At 39.8% G+C, this 26,553-nt stretch overlaps 1 long non-coding RNA gene across 1 annotated transcript in view; it reads right to left on the bottom strand.

The window, feature by feature from the left end:
- LOC148644598 (uncharacterized) overlaps positions 1–26,553 on the bottom strand; it is a 50,020-nt gene that overhangs the window by 18,401 nt on the left and 5,066 nt on the right. The window contains exon 2 of the long non-coding RNA XR_015928756.1: positions 23,884–23,937. This is a non-coding gene — a long non-coding RNA (uncharacterized LOC148644598). The remainder of the gene's footprint in view (positions 1–23,883; positions 23,938–26,553) is intronic.

Below are 26,553 nucleotides of genomic sequence, written 5' to 3'. Positions count from 1 at the left end.
AGTACACACTGAAATTAAAGGCTTGAAAACAACATCTTACAAAAATGACAAAAACACCCATAGCAGTTTTTACAGATTTCTTTTTTGAAGCTAACAGGGTGTGAACGCCCCAGGCAGCACTTGTGTGGGACTGAGACTTATTCATCAGATGCTGCCTTTTATTCCTGCAGTTGATTCTGAAGCCGCAGAGAAGAATGCTTCTCGGTTATGAAGGGATGAATGAAAAGGTGCCAAAATAAAAATAAAAAATTGTCCACCTCGTGCTTGCTCAGTTACATCACTCAATCGTCTTTCAATCGCACGACACCAGCCACCTAATTGTAAGTTTTAAAAAATGACTTTCCTTTATTTAACGTGATACCTGGCAGGTTTATGCATACCTCCTCAAAAGGCAAGTAGAACCATTAGATCAGGCAATTCAGAAACAGCATTAATCTTTCTTCTTTATCTCCTGACACATGAACCGGGCACACCCAGGCCTTGAACCAGCTCTGCTCTCCGCTGATAATATCTGTGCCAGGGGACAGGCCTGCCCAGAGCTCCCTATTAACACAGATATCAGAGCTCTTTGCTAAAAGGCAACAATTTGGACTGACTGTGAACTGAAACCCTACTTCTTGCTGACAATCTGCCTGATTGTAGTCAAATGCCAAAAGAGAGAAAACAGCTCAGCAATCACTGCAGACAAGCACCCTGAGGCACTAGACAACAAAGAGATGTGAACTGGAGCGCTGAACGGAGAAGGTAGTCAAAATCATTGTAATGTCAACAAAACTCAAATGGTTTCTTCATTTTGCGTTGAAAATAACAAGCATTTAAAAAAAAAGAAATCCATTGATGTTCAAATTTATGTTATACACAAATACAAGGTACAAAACAATCCCTGGAATATAAAATTATATCCCAGGATATGAATACATACCATATTATGAAATAGAATGGAGACTAAATGTTGGTTGTATTTAAAAATACTATTTATACTCTTTTCATCTCTTTTCATTTCCTATATACTGTTGTGTAAAAAGCTTAGTCGCTGCCAAATTCTACTCCTTTCACTTGTGTTTGCCTAGTAACATTTTCTACTGTGATTTTAACCATTTTCTTTTATGCTAACAGTTCACCCGGACAAATCTGTATCTGTGCAGTGGAGAAAGTGATTTTCACAAGTGTAGAGAGAAACAAATGATGTCAATGAGTCAGATAGATCTGATTGGTGATATTGATGGATTTACTACTACAGCTCTTCTTACTGGCTGCTCCTGTACATTTTACCCACAGATGCTGTGTTGGCATTTTTGAAGACTGCAATCCATGAAACAAATCGTTGGCTAAATGACAAGCTGAGTTTCTGCTTACCCAAACCAAGCTGTATTTAATGGAGTTCATAACAGAAGTTCAAGAGGAACATTTGAACCTCATATCGCACACTCCCCTTCTCCTAAAAGCTCCCACCAAAGATTTCTGTTCACATATCTGTCTCACTGCGATGGACTGCCATTCCCTCAGCTGGGTGAGTCACACCAGCTACTCTCTACATATGTCATCCTTCTGTAACAGTCTAACTGAAGTGCTGAAATATCTTTGTAATAATAACAGGTCACTCTGTGGGATACTGTGAGTGAGTCTGTGATTCACATATATATACTTTAATTCTTGATTGTATCTATGCAAACAATGTATATGCAGTATGTAAGATGTGTGTTTCCATTGGCTGTTGCTGGAAGTAAAAGTTTGAGAAAAAAAATTACACCTCTTCAATATTTTGCTCTTCTATTTCTGAGGAATTTCTCCTGGTATTTTAGCACCTGCACACCAGAAGCGGAAAGCTGCATACCCTAACAATTACGGGGAGAAGTCAGAACCCGAGCTAAAAAACATCTTTCCGAGTTCCAGGATCTTCGGTCCAGGGCACAGCGCTACAGGGGAGCCCTGAGCAACTCTGGGTCTGAGACATTCTGACGCAGAGCACTACTTCATGATCTGCAGCGAGATTTTCAACTGCCCTGAATACGTACATCGTGAAAGATCATGACTGCTATACCACACCATGGAAAAAGCAGACTATTCCCATGCCAGAAATATTCTATTAAGACATCTTATGGATAGGATCGAGAGTTTAACATGGAACCCAAATGAAAGATCTCCGTACAGAAGGATCCCACTCCATCCATTGCGTCTGTCCATCTCCTTCCTCACCTAAACATCATTGGAACCTCAACCTCATTCCTGCGAAACTATCTTTACAATAAGCTTCTCTAAGGAGGGAGGGAGGTGTCACTCAGTGGGATTTAAATGAAAAGATAACGCAGAAGCCATAATAGACAACAGGCTGTGAGCACAGTCTTTTTCTGGTGTGGTGATGAGATGAAGGAGGGGTGAGAGTGGGGGGGTGGAGCACCAGTATATTTAACTAGGACTTAGGGTGCTTGTCTCCCTTTGCTTTTAATCAAACCTGTTGATCGGGCCAGATTAGTGCATTCTGCGCCGGTTGAGCACATTTGGTGGTTTATACCCTTGATCTCTGTTTAAGGAGGCTTACTTGTCTCTGTTTGAGGTGGCTTACTGCCACAGATTAGGCGAGCCCCTATTTTATTCACATCGTTCCAGCCCTGTGGAAGCGACACCCCACTCTGCTCTTTTCCCAGTGAGGTTGCCAGTCTTGACATTACAGCCTGCATGAGCAGTGATCTCATGCCCACCCCAATGCACCTGTCCTCCGATCCTGAGAGAGCTGGGAGCTCATTGCTGAGGTCCAGATAAACTGCCACCACCCATGCACAATCGTCCAGAGGCACTATGTTTTATCAAAATGCACCAAGATACCAGATAGTGTCGCGTGTTTTAAAAGTCTGCCTACACCCTACGTACCCATGATAACACCATTGTAGAGACTCAAACTCAAGTAATACAAGTGCTTCAGACTTTTGTTCAAAAAGGTAGAAGAGGTACATCAGTACTCATTATAATATATTACTTTTGTCACAGAAGAGGTGACAATATGCATTCCGTTTTGGGGTACTATCATCAATACATACGTGCCTGTTGTTTTGGGGAAATGGCTGCGATTATGAATGCTATTCTGTAGTCGTTATTTAGCCTCTGTGAAGACGCTATGCTAGCTGTATAGCACTGCGTTCAAATAAATGGCCTGCCGCCATTTTGCACGTATTGAAATGTAAAAACAATAAGAAGTGCTGCTCATATCTTGCGTACCTAGCTACCAAGCAGTTATGCAGAATCTGGGAGCATCAGTCATGCCAATGAGTAAATCATTATCTTAATCAGGGGTCTGCGCGCGTTGCATTTGATTTATCTTTTAAAACAGGGGCAGAGTGAGAAACATCAAAGGGGAACTGGGATGCTGCTAATTTTCAGCCCGGGCGAACGTGGAGGAGTGTTTGGATTTGCGCCTCTCTGCACTTCAAAGGGCGGCGCCTTTAAAGGTCTGGGTTTATTTTGACATGGATTTGCCGAGGTGAATGAGAATCAAGCACCCGCTCCAGACACTAAAGAACTCCGACTCCTTCCCTCACAAAAAGAAAGAAACACGAGAAAATTCAATAATGCCTCCGAGAGGGAGGATTACCTGAGGAGATGGTGCAGACATCTACAGTGCGCAGCTCAGGGCAAACTCTCAAGTGCCCTCTACAGAAAAAGTCTAAAAGACGGTACTCAAAATGCACATCAAAACGTGACTTTGAAGCAATGGGAGGCAATTAACCCCGTGAGCTCAAAATTACCAATTGCTGCGATGTGGCACTTTAAAAAAAAAGGGAACATCTTTAATGAACTGATGGAAATGTGAGACAACCTATTTATGTCAGTCTCTGAGTTAAGTAGGATAACCCCCACGAGAAGCGTCAGCTCCACCGCAGGAAATGTTTGCGATACATTATTTGTTCTTCTTCCTACTTCTGAAGAACACACGAACAGCACAGAACAAAAAAAAAAACAGGCGTTCTGGCTCCGTCAGAATTTTAATTAAGCCGCGCAGCACAAAGCGTGATGAGGTTTTTCCCAAATTTTAAACGGGTTGCAAATACATTTTTCTCACACTTGTGTTTTTTTTCTGGGGTTTTATTCCCCTAAATGCAACTGAAGCAAATGCAATAAAACGTAATTTTGAAATATAAACCCAAATCCAAAACCCAAACGAAAAAGGCCTTTCAATTTGACGTTGCACATATGCATACACCTGTGAGCACAGGTGAACTGGATTTCATTTTGATTCCTATTTGGTCAGTGTCATTCGTTTTTATCGTTCACTTTTCAATATTTGCGTTTTTCAAATACATTAATTCTTCCTTGCTGTTGTAAAAAGCCTTTCTGGTATTTTACGGAACATAACGTAAATTCAAGAATCTTATTTCGCCACTTCGTCTAATCTCTTCAAAGAATCGCGCTAATTGGGGTTACGATGATTGCAGGACTAGCGGTACACCTCCAGAAGTAGCTCTTAAAGTCTCAGAAGGACTTATCCTCCGGAAGCACAAATTCACTCTGCTCCGGGGTGATATTGTGGGAACGGTAGCTCTGCTCGCTCAGTCAAAGCTGAACAAGCAAATGGAAAAGCAGACGTGTGCCTTCACTTGTCTTTGTTTATTAATCTGCAGGTGTTCGACAAAAAGGAGTGTTTCCATACATAATTACTTTTCCACCGTGTCACCGAGGCGAGAGCACACCGTCGTGCCGTGATCACCGTTCACACACGACTCCCAGCTCAGCCATCAATACCTGCCTGCTTCCGCGACAAAGACCAAGGGAATCGTGCTCAGTCAACACCCCGGGCTGTGAGCTGTACAATTATGAGGGAAACATTGTTTCACCAACAATTTTGTATCTTTTACTGAAAACCCATGATTCATTTCACAGAAGATTTATCACGCCTTAATCCTGCAGGATAAAGTTAAGATTCTGATCTTTTCAAGATATTGTTTTATGGAGGGATTTAAACCAGTTCTCCCACAGCAGACGCCAAGATTACACAGTGATTATAAGCAACTCAATATTGTATGACAGCCCTTCCGTGTGAGGGACTTACAATCATGTTTCATTAATTCGGCTTGAACGAAGCCTCATTTCAAGCCTTGAGAAGCTTAAGATTTATGTGAAATTAATAACATAACAGATGTCTTCACAATTTAGTTCCTCTGAAAAAAAAACTGATTACCTCAAAAACTTCAATGCTTTAAAATGCAGACAGAGGAAAGCTATACTCCTGGGCAAAATGTTATTCATTTAAATCATTCATACCCAAGGACTACCAGGAATTAAAATGTCAGATTTATATTAAAAGTGGTATTCAACCCTGTTACATTGTTATAAACAGAAGCGCGCTACACTTTCATATTAATAAGCTGTGTGTTCGATATTTAAGCTTAACGTGTACAAAGATAAAATCTATCTTTTGATAATCACTTTGAGAAAAAAAGCAAGGCTCTGGGGAGCATAGAGGAGAATATGCAGGAAGCTTTGTTTCTGATAATTTAATCATTTTTTTTTCCTCAAAGGAAAACAAAATGCATCTTTGCTTGCACAAATTTCAACACTTTATAAAAGATCTGGGGCTGTCTCCACCGCACAGAACAGCCTCAGGCCAAATGCTCTTCTTTCTCTGTGCTGAATAAGGTGCTTTAAGCACTGACTTATTTCAAAATTCAATTCCTTTATCTTGGCTCTGGCAACACTAGGTGCTTTACAAGATGAATTTTAACGCATGCATGAGTAAGGTTTATCTCTTCCCAGATTGTCTCTGCTATTGCCTCTGAAAGTAAGAAACAATAATTGAAAGAAAAATTATCTCTTAGCTTGCTTTTTGATCCGATATGCTGAAGGGCATGAAGCACAATACTTTCTTTCTAATTTTTTTATTATTTTTTTTTATTCAAACATTCAAATGCAGGCGATCGGGCAAGCTCTGTAACAGTTTATGTATGCAGATTTATCACATTAATTCTGGAAAATTGACATGACATATGCCTATTACAAGCAGTGGATTATTAGAATATTTGCAGCAATGAGCTTTTTGATTGCAGTGGAGATGGTTCACTTAACATCTGAAATATGCAATTCTACTCCATTTTTAAACCAACAGCTTTGTGTTACTTGTTCTTTTTTTCCAAACTGCTGCCTTTGTACCTAGCTAGCAGCTTTTTGTATGAATTGTTTTAAGAATGGATTACAAAGAATTAGGCAAGTCCTTTAGTTTAGGCACACTGCGAGGAGGCAAATATTTTCATTTGCACTATGGCTGTATCAGCAAGTGGCTTTATAAAGGCAGGAACCATTTATACAGCACCAACGCATGGGCATTCTCTAAAGTGATGGAACAGGGACCGATCTGTAAGCCCTTCTGTCTTTGATTGTTAAACTGAGCTCTCCTGCAGTTTGTGGTTATGAAACGGAGAGACGCTGTTCAAAGGGTGTCTAAGAAAAGTGAAAATATCCAGATGGATGTTGAGCTTGTGCCCTGCGGACTGTCTGGAAGGCGGGGGCTCGAACCATTCCAGCACACTGTAAAAGCTCCTTGGAAAGAGTTAAAATGGGGAGCCTCACCCCTGAATTGGACTCGACGGTGCATCACTCATGGGGCCCTGCCACTCAGTGGGTCCCCTACCTACCCTCATTCATTTCCTTTTTTTTTAATTATATAATGTTAGCATGCCCAAAGGGGTTGGGCAACCAGTTGACCTTGGACCCCTAGAGGATTTCTTTCTCCTTACTAAGGAGTTTTTGGTTCCTCTCCTCCGTTGTCTTCTGGTCTTCTGTTCTGTATTGACAACATGTATGGTTACTTGCGTTGTTAAGCGCCTTGGGGCAACCTTGTTGTGAAAGGCGCTATATAAAAATACATTGAAATGAATATGTAACACTCAGAGGGACCCTTTGGGATAGAAAAGAGCCGTAGGGATGCAATGGAGTGCTTCATTTCACTACTCTTCATCACATCTGGATAAGCTAAACTGCTCCATTCAGTCAGTGGGTTGAGCTGTGGAACAACCGACACTGCTTTGCTTCCAGTGTAAACTGGGATATAACAAAAGTACAAAAAGATTCAACTAAAGATAAAACTAAAGTACATCAAAATAAAACTGCTCGTGTAGGCATATGAATACAGAAAAAAAAGAGATGATCCTCTGTATAATAGACCTTACATGTACATTTGGAACATGATCATAAAAAGGAGAAACACCTCTGAACTGGACTCCGTTGCTAGCTGCTAAATAAATATCACTACATGTGCCTTTGACTCCTTTAGTTCATTTTTCTATGTTTAGTCATTTGTCAAACATATTACATACAGTATCTTTAGTCAAAATCTGGATTTGAGTTTTGAGTGGCCCTCTCTGTTATAGCTCTACTGTAGTTCTTTCCTTCAATCGGTGGCTAGATAGAGCATTTTTGATGTTTAACACGCTGAAAAATGATTCACTGTTGTATAAAAGGGCCGTTTTAAAAAGTCTAATTTTCAATAGTTGCTCGGTGGAATTCAATTAAATATTCTCTCTTCTTTCCTGTCGTCCAGCTGTAGATTTCTATTTTCGCTGCCTTGTTTCAGCTCGATTGTTGGAGCTGATTCGTTCCGTCAGGCTGCCCAGCGTCTGAATGACGAACAAAAACCACCATTCGTCTTTTAGCAAATGAGAGTTGCTCTGAAATTTAAAATCTTTGAGAGGCCTAGAAAGTCATCTATTAGACGAAAACAAAGAAAACAGAGGGATTATTAACATGGATGTTGCTGTAATGCATAATTTAACTCTTCTCAATAGCTCATCTGGGAGCACGTGGTTCTAAGGAATCCTAAGCACTCCAATAATTTGAAAATGAGACAAAAGTTTTATTAGTTCATTGTCAATTCAAAAATGAATCAATGGACAGATAAAGCAGTGTGTCATTAAACATTTTTATACATATATATATTGAACTCTATTTTGCTTTCAGTATGAGCCCTGTGTAAAAATAGGCAATCCCTTCTGAATAATAGAATCCAAGTTAATAAGCTAATAAAATAAAAAAATGGCTCTGGGACATTACAGAGCATAAATGAAAAGCCCTGAAATAGTTTCTAATTCAATCAAAATCTGAAAACCTTTCAAAGGTCTTGTTGCTTTCTTTTTTGCTGCTCAACACTCCAGTGAGTCTATTATCCAGGAAACTCGCACTGAAAACTGCCCGTGTCCTGTGAAAGTAATGCATGTGTTAGAACGACCTTCAGTTCATTACAACTGGTTTGTCTATTTTTTAAAACCCAAGAATGTAGGAAATCATGGCGACAATGTGTTGTACAAGGCTTCACACCACTCACACCCAAGTCAGGAGGACCTTGTGGTCCCACACTTCAGAAACTGGGCAGATGTCTGTGTTTATTTTATTGTTCATGAGGAATATTTCATTTCTCTGGCTGGTGGTAACAGTGTTTTGTAGTTGATGTTTTGATATTTCTCCTAAATATTTATTTCTGCGCATGTATTTGAAATTTAAACTTACTGAAGAAAGGAAGTTTCGGAGCAACAGAACTGACAAAGCTGATAATCACATTCCAACACTCTCAGCTTCCCGTTAAACCATTGTTATTGATTTTTATTGATTATCGACTGATTATTTCAGGCCGTAAACATTATTGGACCCTTCTGAGTCTAGGATTTACCTACTGCACAAAGGTTCTGGCTGTGACGAACTCATAAGTATTTGTATAAAAATCACCAAAGAATATTCCACTCCATTACATTAAACAGGACAAGAATAAAACCAAAGCTCACACAAAAACCCAGTCCCTTATCATCGCAACTGGCACGATCTTTAGAAATATAAGACAGGTTTCCAAAGGAAAGGAGAAAGATGTTAAGGGGGGCAATTGAAAAAGTAAAGAACGGTAAAAAAATGCATCCTTCATGAAAGGCAACCCAACAATATATTAAAAAAATGTTTTGCAGTCCTAAAAACATTTTGGCAGTCATGTCCTACTGATACTTAATTAGTTTCTATCCTGGAGGCTCTGTGAACTGTTTTGGAGAAAGGACTGGGGGGAGTCTTATCTCTGTCAAGGTGTTCATTTACTAATAAATGGAGGGTAAGAAGAGAATTATATTGATGTGATAGCTGTGGTCAGGGCCTGAGGGGAGATCTCCGCCACAGAGAGTGGAAGGGCTGGCCTCTCTCCAGCGTTAACTGTAGTTATTGCACTCATCCCATGAAGAGAACATCCATCTCCTGCTCTGCTCTGACACTTCATTTATTCCCACATTCATTTGTCATGTCCCCAATCACGAAAATGAATAGAAACTTTCTGGCATGATGGATAGTGTTTCTAATTAAGACTAAAGAAGAGATCTGGACTCAAGTAGAGCTGCGATCTTTCTCCTCTTTTTTTTTTTTGTTCTTTCTAATAAGAAAGCGAGCATAGCCAAGTTCGTGAGTAATGTCCCTTGAAGACATCCGCTGTCTGCTGGAGGTCATTTGACCTTGGCTGGGGGGGGAGGAAGAAAGGGGAGGCAGTTTTAAACCCAAGATGTTTTTTCTGGTTTGTTTGTTTGTTTGTTTGGTATGTTGTTCGAAACACAGACCACATGGTGCTGAGAAATGTTTTTGAAGAAATCTCCTAAGAGATCAGCCATTCAAATAGGACAAATTAAATGACCATGTGAGAGAGGATGGGGCCACTTTTCATCACGAAACTGCAGCATTGTTTTACATTAAAGAGCCAATGAAGATTTTCACTGGTGTGGCTTACAGTTAATATACAACATATTTCCCCTGTGCCTAAAGTGCTTTGAGGATTTCTCTTTCGCATTCCAAGTCATTTTTGCTGACGTTTTGGTCTTCAATTTACAACATATCATAGACCCAAAAGTTTTTAACATAATATGTTAATGGTTTATAATATCATTACCGCGTCAGCTTCCATGTTTTGGAATGAATCTGTAATCGCTGGGAAACGTGCAATGTGTCTCTCTCAAACAGCGGTTTCAGGTGCAGTGCCAGGCACTCACAGCAGAAGATACAGGCCAGGCCCAAAGCGACATCTGAGAGGTAGTCTGTCCTCTCTTGGCTGCGATGAAAACAAAAGAAGATGCTGAGGAAATGCAGTTCTCGTTCTCATCATTAAACCATATTATCTTAAGGTGTCACTAAAACCTTTACTCGATTCCAGGAGTGGTACCTCCTTGCCACCTTCTAACACGAGATCTCAGGAGCCCAGCCCAGCCCAGCCTGGTCAGTACAGGGATGGGAGAGCTCTAAAGAAACCCAGGTTGCTGCTGTAAGCAGTGGTGGTCCAGTAGGTGGCGCTCTTCCCCCTTCCAAACCAATGCACTAATATGGTGACTGAGGACAATGTGCTGTCCTTTGAATCTGACATCTTAACTATTTGATCTTTAAAGATCCCATAGCACTAAACATAAGAGTAGAGGTATTAACCTCAGAGTCCTTGCCTCAATATACTGTATTTTGGGCTTGTATAATCTGGCTTTAACAAAGTTTCCCATGCAATTTCTTACATCCCCCACCTGATGGTCTGTGCGGTGGGGCTGCTGATGCAGAGTAGATGTTGTGTGTCACCCACATGAGAACTGCACTGCAGTAGTGGATGAAGCCCCTTATTCCATGGGTGAAGAGCTCAATGTAATTATCAATAACTAGGTACACTACATAGCCAATCTGCATTGCCAAACCCCCTCTCTTTTCATCTGGCAATTAAACTTCAACAGCTGCACTTTTTTTATGGATTCACAGTCAGCGTTACACAGTATGTAACTCACATGTGTTGCACGTGTTATTTGCCACGGACAGGATATCAACCGCACACCGTATCCACAGGTAGCAAAGATTCCACAAGCCTGTTCCTGAGCTCATCTTTTCCCAAGCCTCACAGCTGGGAGCCAGGAGTCTGCGGGGGGAGATGATGCTCCAGGTGTTCGGCAGGGTCCTCAAGCAGACCAAAACCAAGCAAAAGCAGCAAACACAAGCCTGCTACTTATCTCTCCCTCCATATGGTGCATGCTGCAGATCCAGGAGAGGTCGTTATTGAATCAGGCAGAGGTAATAGGCCCGATTATACAATGTTAATGTGCTATACTGGGGAATATGTAGAGGTTTTCTTGAAGACTGGAGGTATGTGTGGGGATTAATAGAGCTCAGAAATGAATGAAAGCATGAACTCAAGCATTAGCAATGAGAGGAAGAACAGGCAGGCCCAGAACTTGAAAGTTAATCATTTCAGAAGGTATGGAGAGGCAGGATAATATTAGAGAAAAGAAGAGTATTTACGGAATTAAACAGAGTGTGACGCGCGGGCTTTGTATTTTCAACATGCCAGAAGAGGGGAAGAATTGACAGTATCTGGGACATTAACAGCAGAGAAAAAAAATCAATTACTGTGAAATGATCCACACTACTCCCTGGCCATCCAATCCAAGCAATAGGATAAACAAGCCTTTTAGACTTCTTTCCATTATTGCATTACAGATCATTACAAATAATAAAGATAATTATGTGTTAAAAGATAAATCTGCGCATTCTGTCAAAATTAACAAAGATGGAAATTACTCCTTTAAAACTATCTCTAAGGGCTTGCCAGTCAAATATATATATTTTTTTTAAATATCAATGCTGAGAACTGACCTCCAAGAGCCTCATTTTGAGATAGAGGTCGCAGATTACAATAACATCAACCGCTTTAGGTTAAGCCCCATCCTTATTCACAAAGTTCATGGCTATAAAATGCAGAAATAAATATGACCTCTACTGAGCTGTTTTGTAACCTGCTATTTTTCCTCTGACGGAGCATTCCCTGAGCAATTGTGACATGATGGGACAGGAGCTTGCTGAGAGTGACACATGGAAACACTACGCTCGGTAAACTAGGGATCAGAAGGGCAGGTGGTGCAGTTTTCAACACACACCTTCGGTCTGCTTTTTAAGTTAGCGCTCAGATCTGCTGTTACTGCTACAGAGGGCTTATCACATATCTTTACATAAATATTTATGGGCCAACCTAATGTCTATGTTCATAACTAGTCATTTTCGAATTGTAATAAAATAACACATCCACAGTATAAAATCATTGCACAAGGGTATAAAGCATGTCAGTGAATCCATTTTTTAAAAAAATATCTGCCATATCGCTCTGCAACTCACAACTAGTAACCCCCTGAAGTTAAGCAGGTGTGAGCCTGGTCAGTACCTGGCTGGGAGACCCCCTGGGAAAGCTAAGGTTACTGCTGGAAAAGGTGTTAGTGTGAACAGCAGGGGGTGCTCACACTGTGGTCTATGTGGGTCCTAATGCCCCAGTAAAGGTGCCGTCCTGATGATCTGTGGTTGTTAAAAATCCCAATGTTTTTTTCTAAAAAAAAGTAGGGGTGTTACCCCAGTATCCTGGCCAAATTTCCCCCTGGTCTTTACCAATTATGGCCTCCTAATAATCCCCATCTCTGAACTGGCTTCATCACTTTGCTCTCGTCCCCACTGATAGCTGGTGTGTGGGGAGTGCACTGGCGCACTATGGCTGCCGTCACATCATCCAGGTGGTGCTGCACACTGGTGGTGGTGGAGGGGATCCCCATTACCTCTAGAATTCTTTGAGTGGTGTGTCCCGAAAAGTGCTATATAAGTGTAAGCAATTATTATTATTATATTTTCGTTATCCTTTTTGTAATTTCTTAATGCTTCATAAAATAGCATTAGGCCCTAAATAAACTATGTAAAACACATTAACAAAGCCTTATAACCCAAAGAGGAGAGTTACATTGTTTACAAATGGTAGTATATCAGAAAAACATTTAGAAAGTATAATAGAGGTAATGTAACAAATACAATATCTGAACACACCTGGCATTCATTTAAAGCAAAAACTGTATAATTTACTTTTGGTGGCTGACACATGGCCTTATTTTTTGTAAAATGTTTTAAACTTGACAGAAGTAATAGGAACTGAGGGTTAGAGAATTTCTTCTGCTGAAAGGCCCTTTTGCACTTTTTATCTTGAACACCACCTAAAAGAAACCACTTAGTAAAATAAACTATTGTAAGGTTCTTTATAAAGAATGCCACTTTTCTTCAAGTAAACTGTTACTAGAAAAAAATTCAAAGGGTAACTTTCCAGACCTAATTTGCATAATCATTCAGTAATTCAGTATATTGCACATAGCATAGTACAAGAAATGCTAGTGTAAATTCACTTTGTAGCATGCACAAATCAGCCCCATCTTTCTTTGTTTAGAAGCCAAATAAGAATAATATGTGTCACATTGAAGCAGCTGTAGGCAGCTTACCTTTGGACCTAAAAGTTCATTAAATATGTCCACCATAGTAAACCACAGAATTGACCTCAATTGGAAAAAAAACCATTTCAGCAGGTTTACCACCAGCACAGCCCCCTTAATCCAATGTTCTGGCAGATAACATGGAAAAATGTACAATTTGTTTTTCTGATGACAATCTGTTTACTTTACCACAACAAGGATACAACAAGGATAAGAACCTTCTGTCGCAAATATCCAAAGAATACGTGACTGCCCCGAATAATTCTTGAGTGTTTACAGCTTGTAAGCTTTGATTTGCATCAGTCTCTTTCTTTAACACTTGTTTCTTTGACACTACTTGGCCTGATCAAACACAAACATCGCTGTTACACATCTCATACATTTCCTAATGACACTGTTTGTGCGTGTACTGCAGATAAAGAACAGTGCCCTTGTAATACCATTGATAAAAAAAAAGATTTTTTTGTAGATTGTACAGATACACACAAAAATCTTGTCAGAAATCTCACAGCTGTAGCATTGACCACAGACTGCAGGCCTGTTCTCACCATTTTAATAACACAAAACAGGAGGTTGCGGTTAAGAGCAGAAATTCTCTTGGAGGCACAAGAATGGGTGAAATGTAGCCTCTGTATAATAAATAAACACACGCTAATGTATCAACACCCTTTAGATGAAACATCAGCACAGGGCATTATGGAGGATAATCCTTCTCTCTCCGCTACATAATTTGATCATTCTTATTGGCTTACCTCTGTCACATAAAACAACGAATAGACTGCTCACAATTGATGACTGTATAGAAATGCATATTAGCAAAAAGGTTTCCATTTAGTGCCCTAGTCTCCGTGTTAAAGGTGACAGACATGATGGATATGACACTATACAGTAAATTTATCTTCAAAATGGGGTAATTACACACTGAATGCATGGATGACAGTCTGCTTTTACAATGATAGCTTATAGGACATTATATATATAGATGTCTTATTTGCCTGCTGTGGAAGATCCTAGCTTCTGGGAGCAGGGTCAAAGGACACTCACACACAAACGCTTATTGTGAAATCCTGGAGGGTTCCTTTTCTTTATTTAAAGAATGACACCTCTCATCAAAAACAAAACACCTCAACATAGGTGTTTAAAAAAAACGACTTAGAGCAAGAACTACCCTTCAACTACCACAAAACCAAATATTTTAAATTCCAAGTAAGATTTCTGTCAAGAACTAAAATTCCGTGCTAAAGTACTACAACTTCCCCATGGTCCTGAACAGCCCTCCTCACCTCACTCCCCCTCCAATAAGGAACCCATTCAAGAAGGCACATTTCAGCTAATTGATCAATAATAAAATTAGTCAGTTTAACACACCACCAGGTGACACAATTTGGACGCCAATTTCTTCTGGCTTGCAGAGGCAGGGTCATGGTTATTGCAGTCTTACCATGGGAGCCCTGCCACTAAGCACCAGTGGCCTTCTTACTGCCAGTTCTGGAGCGTTCGGAAGTTGGCCTTTGTCTGGAAATCTGCATTGGAAAGGCAGAAATGGAAGTGGGCTTGAGAACCTCTCAATGCTTCAGAAGGGAGAGTTGAACTAACGCAGTCATCTTAAGGTTATTGTTCCAACCAGGTTCTCAGTCATATAGTCATGTAGCATATTAATTATACAACTAATGAATTAGTTACATGATACACCTAACCAGATTTACAGGTAACCATTCCTTGAGGTGAAGCGAATGACTTGTGTAATCAACTGTAAATGACCCTAAGTAAATCCTATGCAAGTTTAATTTAAAAAAATAATCAGGTTAATTGTTTAATTGACAGTTTAGGTCGGAACGGAAATCAGAAGATAAGACTCTCCTGGAACTCCTGAACTGGTGCTTGTCCTCATACTGACAAGTCTTGCCCTTCAGAAGAATGAGCACCTCTGCAGGAGAACCCCCTACACTTTGATCAAGAGCCAAGAGCCAATGTCAGTGCTATGATTTCGTGTGAAAAGGTCACACACAAGCAACTTCCTGTTTACGTAAAGAAACCTATTGAGAAAGGTTATTTAAAACTATAGTAGTTCAGGTGGGGAGCTGCGTTAGCATGCGTACGCTGCAAAGGAACAAGTAACAGGTTTATTCCATGCTGATAAGAGAAGAAAGAAAACACAACAGAAACGTTCCTCTTGTTCCTATATAAAACTATATATAGTTTTATATAGGAACTATATATAGTTCTTAGGGTAAGAGATGCTTAAGTAATCACATTCTTTCTTCTTCTGACTTAGGGGCTAGTCAACCAACCAGGAATGTTCTGTTTAAATCTGACCTGTCTAAGAGACAAGTAGACACATCCATGAAATTTGCTCTATTTCTGTGGGTTTTGAAGGGACATCATGTTTTTAAAACTAAAAACAACCTACCTAAATATTAATTTCTCATTCATTTTATTGCAGTTGTATTTCCCAAACCAATTTGATAGATACCACCCCTGGAACTGCCACCGATTGCATGTTTTGGTTTATATTTGCCCCGAATCCATCTCATTCCCACCTGTCGCAGTCCTGTGACCCTGCTGGAGATGTGGAAATTTCACAGCTCGGGGATGACCTGATGGTGCATACATGGGGCACACTAGAGACTGCATCCAATTTCAGCCTCCTCACACATTCATTAAAACCTCTTTAACAAATCCAAGAGGGGAAACTGTTCATGTGATTGGGGAAGCTGCACTCTCCCACATACATGCTGCCCATCGTGCTATCAAAGAGGAGGCGAAGTCCACTTGTGCATCTATTCACATTCATGGGCATGGAAGCAGCAGCTTCCACTGAAATAAACAAGTGAGGAAGACTTACTTCTCAGAGAGTTTCAGTGTACCATTGGCACACCATGGTACCCCCCCCAACAACTCCATCGTCACCTGTACCTCCTATCTGACTGAGCCTTTGAAATCCTCACTTAATTCCTTAAGTGACAAATATGGAAAAATGGTCTTTTCCACACAGACAGCACCACAGCAAAGGAAGCTGGTACACTCACCATATAAAGTACATACAAGTATGTCTAGATTGAGAAACTTGGAAAATACAGCTTTCAAGCCTCATAAGAGCACAAGGTGAGAGGTGAGAGGAGGCCATGCCACAACACATAACCCAGAATCAGCAGGTTAAGACTGTGTTTCAGTGGTCTGTCCCTGCACCTGACCCCTCCAGGATCTTGTGATGTACTGGTGGTCCCCTTTCAGAGAGGCCTGCACAGTCTGATTTAAAAAAAACAGTCTATCACAGAGGTAGCAATTAACAAAATATCTTCTGTTCCTCTTCATCTCCCATTGAGCCTTCAAGTCCTCCGTGATGCCCCAGGAAGAACTGGACCTGCAGAGCTCCTGAAAACTCCATTATTCCTCCTTAGAAACAGCTATCCACAGTACACCCAGAGACTCCCTAAACCAGGCTCATCCTTCAATAACAGCCAGGCTTCCCCTCTGATAGGAAGATAAGTCCCTCATTTCCTCAGAGACCTACTGGCACACTTTACACAACTTAACCCTCGACACCAGGTTACCAGCTATAGTCAGCACTACTTAACACATTCTCCATAGGCTCTGCAGACTCAAGTTAAATCCAATAATACTTGGTAGTGACAAAATGCTAAATTCAATCTGGATCTATCATTGATTGACTAAATCTAGTCCATAACAAAAACAATCCTTGCAAGTTTCTTCCATTGACTCTCTTAAATTCCTCAATATCTGGAAATAGTAATAAAGGCTGACCAGTAATGTTTAAGCACAGGAGTAAAGGATTTAAAGGTACTCTATCTACAGTACACTCCTTACCGATTGTTTATTCCCAACTCCCTCCCTGTACTGCAGGATCTTAGACACAGCCCCCAGCCCTCTGCACATGACTGCTAATTGCTATCCCAATTGCTGCTCCTGTGGAATGTCCCAATGTCCAGTGGGCCAATCACATAAACCCCATTTTCACCTGTGAAATCTGCCCATCAGCCAATTAAAACAGTTGTGTCCAATTGATTTCCACCAGGTGGAGGTTTCAGTCAAGCTTCAGTTGGCACCATTGCACACTGATCTTGCACATTTGATTGATAAAAGCTTATTGATTCAAGTGTCTCGACTCCCTAGCTGAACATACTTAAAGTGTGTTCAGTACAGGTGTAGGTCTTTATATCGAGTGTAAAGAAAATCGAACCCAGTTGGAGCACGATATTGCCCCAACTGACAGCTGTAGATTCCAGTTTTTCTGCTCACTGCTAGATATACGATATTATAGAAAATGCTGTTTCCTCTGATTTTATTTTCAATGGAAATACAGCTTTTAAACTTCCTCAGGTTTGAAACGCTTCATCATATATCTTCTGGGATTGTGGATTCTGCGCCTGCTGACTGAAATTACCTTTTAACAGCTTTGTCAGGTTCAATGTTTAGGTAAATGTGACAGTCAGGATTTTTTTTTCTGCACTGTGATACTGTATGTGCCAACAGAAGATTGATCCATAAGTAGGAGAAATCTACCTCTCAATGAATCCCTTGTAGCACATTTAATTCCCTAAGGAACATGCACTGGAAGAAAGCCTGATCTTGGAGAAAAGAAAGAAATGGATGTGCAGATTAATATTATAAACTGTAATATTCCCTCTGCAGCATCTGCAGGCTCAAGGGATTATATGGTTCCCCAGTGATTACTCAATGGGACAAGAGGCTGCAAGTCCAAAACCTTTTAATCTTCACAGAGGGCACCCACCACACCCCTCCTTCAGTGGGTATCTGGCGTTGCAAAATGCGAAGAAATATCTGTGCAGTCAGATCTGCTCGTGTGAAAGGGTTCATTCTAAATTTGCTCTTTGCAGAGAGATATCTGTTGTGACTCTCAGTGTGTGGAGTAACTGCAAAAATGGGGATAACCACTGTCAATAATGATGTGCCATGCGTGGAAATGTTTGTGTGAGTTTTAATCATATGCAATGATCCCTCCTGGATACCCATTTATGTCAACACCAGAGACTGACCAAGGTTGGACCCAGGTTATAAGAAGCCTTTCAGGATGCCTGAAAAACAGGAAAATGCACTTTTGAGTTTTATGGAAATTGGCTGTTTTGTAATAAATGAAAACCCCTTTCAAACCTTCACAGAACTGCGCAGTGACTTCATGCAACCCTTTACACTTCAAGCCCTCTCCTAACATCTGGATGTTCTGGAAATCCTGCCCAGAACGTACATTCAGCTCCATGATAAAAAAAATACAGACATCCAATAAAGAAGCTTCAAAGGAGGAACAATGTGACTAACAGAGTGAGACATTTTTTAAATCAAGATCCAACTAAAAACATCCTGAGTGGAAGGCGGAAAACTGTTTCCAAACGGCCCGTGTACCTTCATGTCAGAAAAAGAACAAAGCCGAAAAGTCCAAACTGATCAGCGCACGGATAGGCGCCAGCTACTCGCCATAGTATTTTCTTGTTAGAGAAGCTGGTCACCTCACCCTCACCATTCCGAGATCTCGAATGCAAATGAAAAAAGGAATCGCACCCCCCCGGGCAAGAAAGGGTATTTTCGGCCGGTGAAGTGTCTTTAAACAAGTTAGGGTTTATTGAAACAAGTGTGCCTGACAGATACTGGGGTGCAAGCCTGAGGAATGGACACCGGGGAACCGGCTGAATTCAGCCACCGCGCTTCCGCTGGCAGCAGGCAGACGCCGGCGGAGACTCGGGGGAGGAAGTTTCAGGGAGAAGTCATTTTACGACGGAGGACGTGGCGATTTCCTCGGCACCTTTCGCGTAACAGAAAACAAACCATTGACTTCGTCAGCACGCGATAGCAATAAGGAGAGCTAATTAAGGACAGACCGTGGAGGGAAGCAAGAACTGACTTTATCAATGAGTTAAAAAAAAGTGAGCTGAATCAAGCCTCTCATGTTGAAAGTTATTAAAGAGGAATTCGCCTCCGACATGCTGTGCTGTTGAACTTGACTTCTTTTTTTACATAAAAATGTAGCACTGTTTCCATTTCTGCCTCAGCCAAACTCTCACACAGTGAAGGACTGAGCACATTTGTATAAAAATCAGCGGGGTGTTTCCCTGCTTTAAAAATAATTGTTGCCTTTGTCGACGGCCATGGACTCCGGGTTGATCTGAACACGGAGCAGGAAGGACTGCTTAGCCCCCGCAGAGCTGCAGACTGGAGCCGATCCTGGTTCAAAGGGGAAGGGAATTCTCTGACGGGATGCCCCTAATGAATTTTCCAGTGGGCTGCTTCCGATCTGCGTGTGCTAATCGTCAATTAAGCCCACGATGGGTCGCGTTCAGTCGCGCACAAACAAGCGAACGCACTGTTCAGAAATATCAAACGTCAAAGGGCATTTACCTAAAATGAAACTGCGTTTCCAAGTCCAAAAACGGGCCTGTTGTTCTCATTAACTTGTCTCATTCGGTTCAGATATAAAATGTGTACACTTGAAATCATTAATAAAAATACAATCTAAGTCTCCTGTTACATAAAACCCAGATCTTGCAGTTTATTCCTGTGGGTGAAGTTTGTTTTATACCACCAGATGTGCTCCTTGCAAATGTCTTTACCTTATAAAGGTCATTTTGCAAAACTGTCAAAGATAAAATGTTAGTCATGACCCTTTAAGATTGATAGCAAAAAAATAATCCGTAAGATTATATTTGTGTTATTGAGAACTACGAAGGGCGCAAGTGACTGGCTAACGTGTACAGAGAAAGTGAGACTCACTGATCTCTTCTCCTTGCTTCGTTAATGTTGTTCCCAAGTTTTTGAGTTAATCTAGTCAAGTACAGTACAACACGAATCTCCATTAAAATCTAGCATCCCGGCCTGTGATATATAGTTACTTCGCTACAATTCAGAAAGCTATTTTATAATCGTTTTAAATCAATCTAAAACCTTACAATGTTTTTTTTGCTTTTCCATTAAGAAGAACTCTGCCCTTCTCCTCATTTACATGAGTTCAATACAATTATTGTATAGCCCTGTTATGCGAGGAAATTTAAAAACCGAGATGAAGCAATCAGTTCCTGCATTCTTACCAGACTCTTTTTCACCCTTTAGATTTATTCATGATCTTTAAGTTGCGTCTAAATGAGAAAGTTTTTCCTAGGCATAATGTTGCACTGAATGTCAGAAATCCTGTATCGTACATTTAGAAAATTCCTCCAGATCACATTACTTCCTTTTCGATTCTTTAATTCATGTATTTGCCATGAAGTGCATTCCGTTTTTGCTCCTGCTATAAAATAACGTTCTCAGTAAAGCGCGCACTTTGATTGGAAAGTGCCCGTTTTCTCTGTGTGTAATAGCCATCTTTGTGATTATGCGTTACAAATTGCCCTTTACTGTTCGAAAAGATTTCGTGCAGGTGGCAGGACCCGTCTGGAGGATTAAAAAGGGCAAAGCGATTTGAATCACTTTCTAAATAACATTTAAGCACCATCCAGGAAACATCCCAATTTATAATCCTTGAGATATATCATTATTGGGATAATACCGCAGATGAATTACTTTGCATACACTCGCCGTCAGAAGCTGACCCGGCACTATCCAGGATGACACCTTTCTGAAGCCTGAAGAATTCATTTTCATTTTCCAACTCAACACCTCTAATCAACATGCCTTATTGTGACAAAGAGTTCATTGTTGCTGTTCAAATTGCTGTTACTGCTGTGCTCCGCTATTAGAAATCAGGGACACAGTCAGTGAATGGGAACTTCGGGCTCGTAACATGAAATGTAAAATGAACTACATAAATTAAATCTATCATTATATAGGGGAAATTAATAACTTTGACAAATCACAATGTCATCTTTACACCTATTAAATGCGAGCTTGCTATAGCCAAGAAATGTGAATTAAGTTAATTGCAGATTTTTGCTTGATTCATTTGTGTCGTTGTTAATATGAGACCCGCAGATTGTAAACTATCGCCGAGGAAATAAAAACATTTCTTTGGGGGAATAATGTGTATTTCATAGACTAAACTTTTATGAGTTATACCCGTAACACTGTCATGCTTTAACCAAGTGAGAGATGTTTTTCAATCAACAATCTTTTTCAAAGCCTGAAAAGAGCTTTGTTATAGTGTTTAAAAGAAGCTGTTTATTTCAACAAACTCTAAACGAACACACAATTTTCGCCACTGATTTCGGGTGTAATCAAAATACGCGTGTATTTTTGTGCTTGGTTTGCGAGAAACTAACGTTAAGGAAGAAAAGAAGATTAGTTTCACCTATATCTGGAACATCAGCACTGTTCTCAGCACACTGCTTTTCCCCAAGCCTAAAAATGCTTCTGGAGAAAGCAAATGTAGAAACACAAATATTAATACAGAGAGGAAACACGCGTCAACTACCAGCCACGCATCACTGTTCTATAAGGCAAAACACCACGGATGTGAGCCGGGGCTGTGTTAATGGTTAATATGGAAAAAGCCCAGCGATTCTTGGAAAAGTAATCACCACAGCCTTGTTACCAGGGACTGAATATGGGTCAACAGCTGCATTTTGGATGGGTATCACTTCTTAAATGATTTAGCACACTGAGCAGAGGACACGATGCAATTTCATACGTCAGTGACATTCAGAAACCAGTACCTGTCCAATTTTTATTCTGCACAGCTCGCTGTCATAATCACACAGCAAGACAAACATTATTCCTACTGGGAGAAATAAATGTCCCTGATATATTACAGAGATATAAAAATAATGCACGGGATTATATTTTGATACTAGTTGTTATTTACTCATACTTGTATAACACAAAACACCTGCCTCCCTTTCCAATGCAATCCTAGGATTAATCTTACTAAGACTTAATACATACAGATGGTCAAACAGGAAAAATTAGAAAAAAATATGAAATATTAATATATTCTTCTTGTATAATATGAAATATGATTCATCCACTAAAAGATTATAGCTTGATGTATTACTGTACTTAGGAAGGAGACAAAGTTAATTTCTTCCTAGGCCAAAATGTTATTGGCAAGATCCTAGGAATAATAATAATTCTTCTGAGAACCATATAAATTAAACTAAAGGCCTCTGTTCTCTTTGCATATTAATGGTGTAGGTTAGAGGAGTCACCCATTCACACAGTCACATTTTTTACACCGCAGATACAATACCAGAGTAACAAAACCCCTTGCATCTCAGTGTGACTGGCATCTAATTTTTTTCTTCTGAAAAGAAAAAAGGAGAATGCTCAAACTATATCTAGTAAGAATAAAAAAAATCAAATGGATGCATTTCAGCAATGCAGTGCATGAGCACTCTGTATCTTGTTCTTCTGTGGTCCTGAAAACTCTCCAACCGCAGTTCAAAAACCTAGAAATGCCACCGGGAATACATTTTATTTTAAAATTGTCCAAATTGTCAGCTGAAAGGAAAACCGATACTGTAATTTCGTGCAGTGATTCCCAGGTCTCAAGAGGGTTAAGGTGCCCCACTTCCTGACAGGGGTCTTTTTCAATATCCTGGAAATGTGCATTGCTTCAAGAGGTAGTTTGTTGTCTGGCACTTAAAAGCTAAAAAGCACAAGACCTCTAGGCAACAGGTCTACGTCGCAACAAGACCCAAGATCACAGGCCAGAGAAATGAGGAGAGGCAACACAGTAGTCCAGCAATCACATGACTAACTCAGGCTGACTTCCAGACCAGCACTGGTACTACCAGGGCTCTGCTACAATGTGCAGTGCTGTCAGCTACAATAACACTAGGGAGGGTTTCTTTGACAGTCCTATTTTGTCCCTCTTTGTCAATCAAATGTAGCAGAGAGTCAATAAGAAGCGCCAATACTTTTTGAGGAAGGTGAGTTGACTCTAGGGCATGTTTTCTTAACATGACTTCGACATAATGAAGCTGAAATATTCCCCTTGGTGTACAAGATCAGGTGGCAGAGATTATTCTTTTTTGGGGGAACACATTTAAACTCATGGGAGACCAAAGGCACTATAATAGCAACATTTATAAGCTGTACATAAGCATTTGGGATATGTGGAGCCACATTAAATCACAACCTCGACCTATCAGCTGAACATAAATCTCTAACCAAATAGTCTGTTTTTGTGTGATGAATCTTTTTGTCACTGATTAAGCTCCAGGAAGGCATTTATAAATTGAGAGGACACAGTTTCTCTTTTCCAAGGATAGAGAATTTTAAATATATATTGCATATGTGAAATGTTACGTTAAAGTATTAAAAGCCTGTGGTCAGAAACTGAAACATCTCATTATTTTATGTATTTGATCATTTCATTTTACTTACAGGATAAAAAATCTGGCCTGTTACGATCTGAAGACAGGAAATAAGTATTTATAGGGATCATTCCCTATGTAACTCACGGGGCTGCCATATTTAGGATTAAAAAAATTCCTCTTTCCAGGAAGTGGTTTAATAAAGTGACTGGTGGAGCTTGCTTTAAACACTTCACATTTCGGTAAAGAGATTTAAGTTTAAAAAAACAGCGTCAAGCTCATATTGAACCCAGCTGTTGAAACTTGGCATTTGATGTAAAGCGGATGTGCTATAGATACACATCAAATCAAATCAAATTTAGCCCACATTGTGTTCACGTCCAAAGCAGATTAGCAGTGCTTACCTGAATGTATTACACTATCCCTGAATCCCAGCAATCCAGCTCAGCCGCAAGACTCTGTAAGACATTAAAACAACCTGAGAGACAGGCAGCAGGTCAGAAAACACTTATTTACTCTGATGAACTCATCTAAGACTTAGGAGAGACAACATGCTATTAAGCTACAGCTTATGATTTTAATAAATTAGTGCCAGGCAGGTAATAAGGTGGACAGCAAGGACCATGTTTCCCAGACAAACTCCATTGTTTTCCACTTAGGATTCTGGCTCGAATGAAAAGGTCCAGAGAAAATCCCTCTCACAGAAATGAGGCCAGCAGGACCTGAAGTCCATATTTCAGAATGAACGACCAGCAGACAGGAAGTGCCATTTTTCTTACTATTGGCTCTAGAAAGAAAACATTCACAAGATTACAAATGAAAAATGTTGCCATCGTGTGCCAAATTAGGCTATCTTATTTTGGGTCACTAAATATGTAGCATTTTCATTAGGATGAATTTCATTAGGATTAAGACATGAGTACTGCATTTGGCTTTTGAACCTTATTATAATGGCTCTGCTCTCCTCCCCGCTGAGAGCTGGTGTGTGGTGAGCATTCTGGAGGACTATGGCTGCCGTCGCATCATCCAGGTGGGGCTGCACATTGATGGTGGTTGAGGGGATCCCCATTACCTGTAAAGCGCTTTGAGTGGAGTGTCCAGAAAAGCGCTATAGAAGTGTAAGCAATTATTATTATTATTTAATTACTGATATATGGCCTTAAAAATCAATTTGGAACTTATTTCTTATTTTTAGGTCACGCCATAAGTGTCTAACAAGTGTCTTTTTCAGGGCCAAAGAAAAGTAGAAAGAATAATAAGAACAGGAACAGGAACAAGAACAAGAACAAGAACAGCATTCTCCCTTATGTATGTAGAAGTAAGGACGAGTTGTCTCCCTTATCTATCACATATACAATAAACCTATTACTTGTTCCTTTGCAGCCTACGCATGCTGATGCAGCTACCCACCTGAATAAATATTGATAGCCTCACCCTCAGTTTCCAAGAAGAAGATATTTTAGATATTGGTATTCATATCTAAAATAAAATAATAATACATTTTTTTTTTACTATTGCCCAGAAATAACTCATAATCTGAACTACCTTAGATCTAATTGTGTAATTGGTTACTGAACAAACGAGGTGAAATTCAGCTGGGGTTCCTATAGAGAAATAAGTGTGTGAGGTTTTGTTACCGCTAGGAACAAATCCTGCATCCAGAGAAGAACAGCCCATTCAATGTAGGAGTGTGTTAAGAATTGGGGTCATGCATTTCTGTGATGAAGATAACATGATGGTAAACCACACTGAAATAAATGATTACTTTTATACAACCAGTTTCCACAAAGCCATAAAATGTAATGATTTTTCTAAGGTTTTTCTTTAATTCCTGGAAATTCCTAATACAAAATGAGCTATCATGTGAAGGGTAATCAGATATTGTGAGAATCCACTTCAATATTTCAAGGTAGCTAAATGCAATAGTCTGGAGTACATACAGTATATAGTCTGGAATATATATATATATTTCATGCCAGCATGTTTAAATAGTTCAAGATACTCTACCTTGAAACTACCAAGTACAAGATGTCTTATCTACATAAGACATCTTGAAATATAATCAAATTTTAGGTATAATGACTGAAACAGCATATACTGTAAGTCACATTTACTCCACTTCATTTTTATACATTGGGTTTTTAAACTGTGGATCAATTCAACTTCTATATATTTCCAATACATACTTTTACTATATATGACATATTTACTTTTTAGATAAGTAAAAGAACAAACCTATCTAAAAAAATGCTACTGCTTTTATCCAGAATAAAAATCTTATTTTTTTAAAAAGATTTTGGCTCCATCTTAGACTGAAAACCATTCCTACCTATTGCTTATGCGATTTGAACTCCATCCAAGCATTTCTTTTATTTTCCCATTCAAACTAAGGACGTTATAAATACCAATGCATTCAGATACAGTAATGGTGCTAAACGAATTCACGAACAAAAGCACATTTACTTTGCATTTCCAGTGCGCTGCCACTGTGTGGTGCCACCAAATTAAACTGCAAGTGCATCTTATAAGACGCACAAATCATTTACATGCTGTTCTCATCAAAAGCATTTCTTTTCATTCCCTCCGAGATTTTCTGCTGATCTGAGTTTCCAATTGCATTTTGAAGTACTACAGCTAACCTTTTCAATTGCCAAGAATGTGATTAATTTTTTAAATACAGCTGTTGACCTATTATTGAGAGAACGGAGCAGTGCCACAGGAGACATGAATCTCTTCATAGAGTAGAATGGAACTAGTTATTTCATCTGTGTTTACAACCTGACATTAAAAGAAATCCAAAAACATAAATAACAAATAATTCGGCTAATCTTGTTTTGGGGCAGCATTCTTATGCAAATGTCACTCAAAACTTGTGCTTCCAAAGCTAAAATCGTCTGCTGCCTCTTCTCTTTCTCTGTCACTTCAGAGAAATAAGATACACCACAATCTAGTATTGTACCACGAATTACAATGTACAGCTAATGTTGTGTTTGCCCAGATTCCTAATGCACTAATAAATAAAATATGCTAAAGATAATGGATTTATGTTCAATATTTTATCATTACATTAGTGA

Source organism: Lepisosteus platostomus, chromosome 20 (assembly GCF_059453375.1).
Source record: "Lepisosteus platostomus isolate fLepPlt1 chromosome 20, fLepPlt1.hap1, whole genome shotgun sequence".
NCBI classification, from domain to species: domain Eukaryota; kingdom Metazoa; phylum Chordata; class Actinopteri; order Semionotiformes; family Lepisosteidae; genus Lepisosteus; species Lepisosteus platostomus.
The sequence above is the reverse complement of the archived record's forward strand: the minus strand, read 5'-3'. Positions and strand labels throughout refer to the sequence as shown.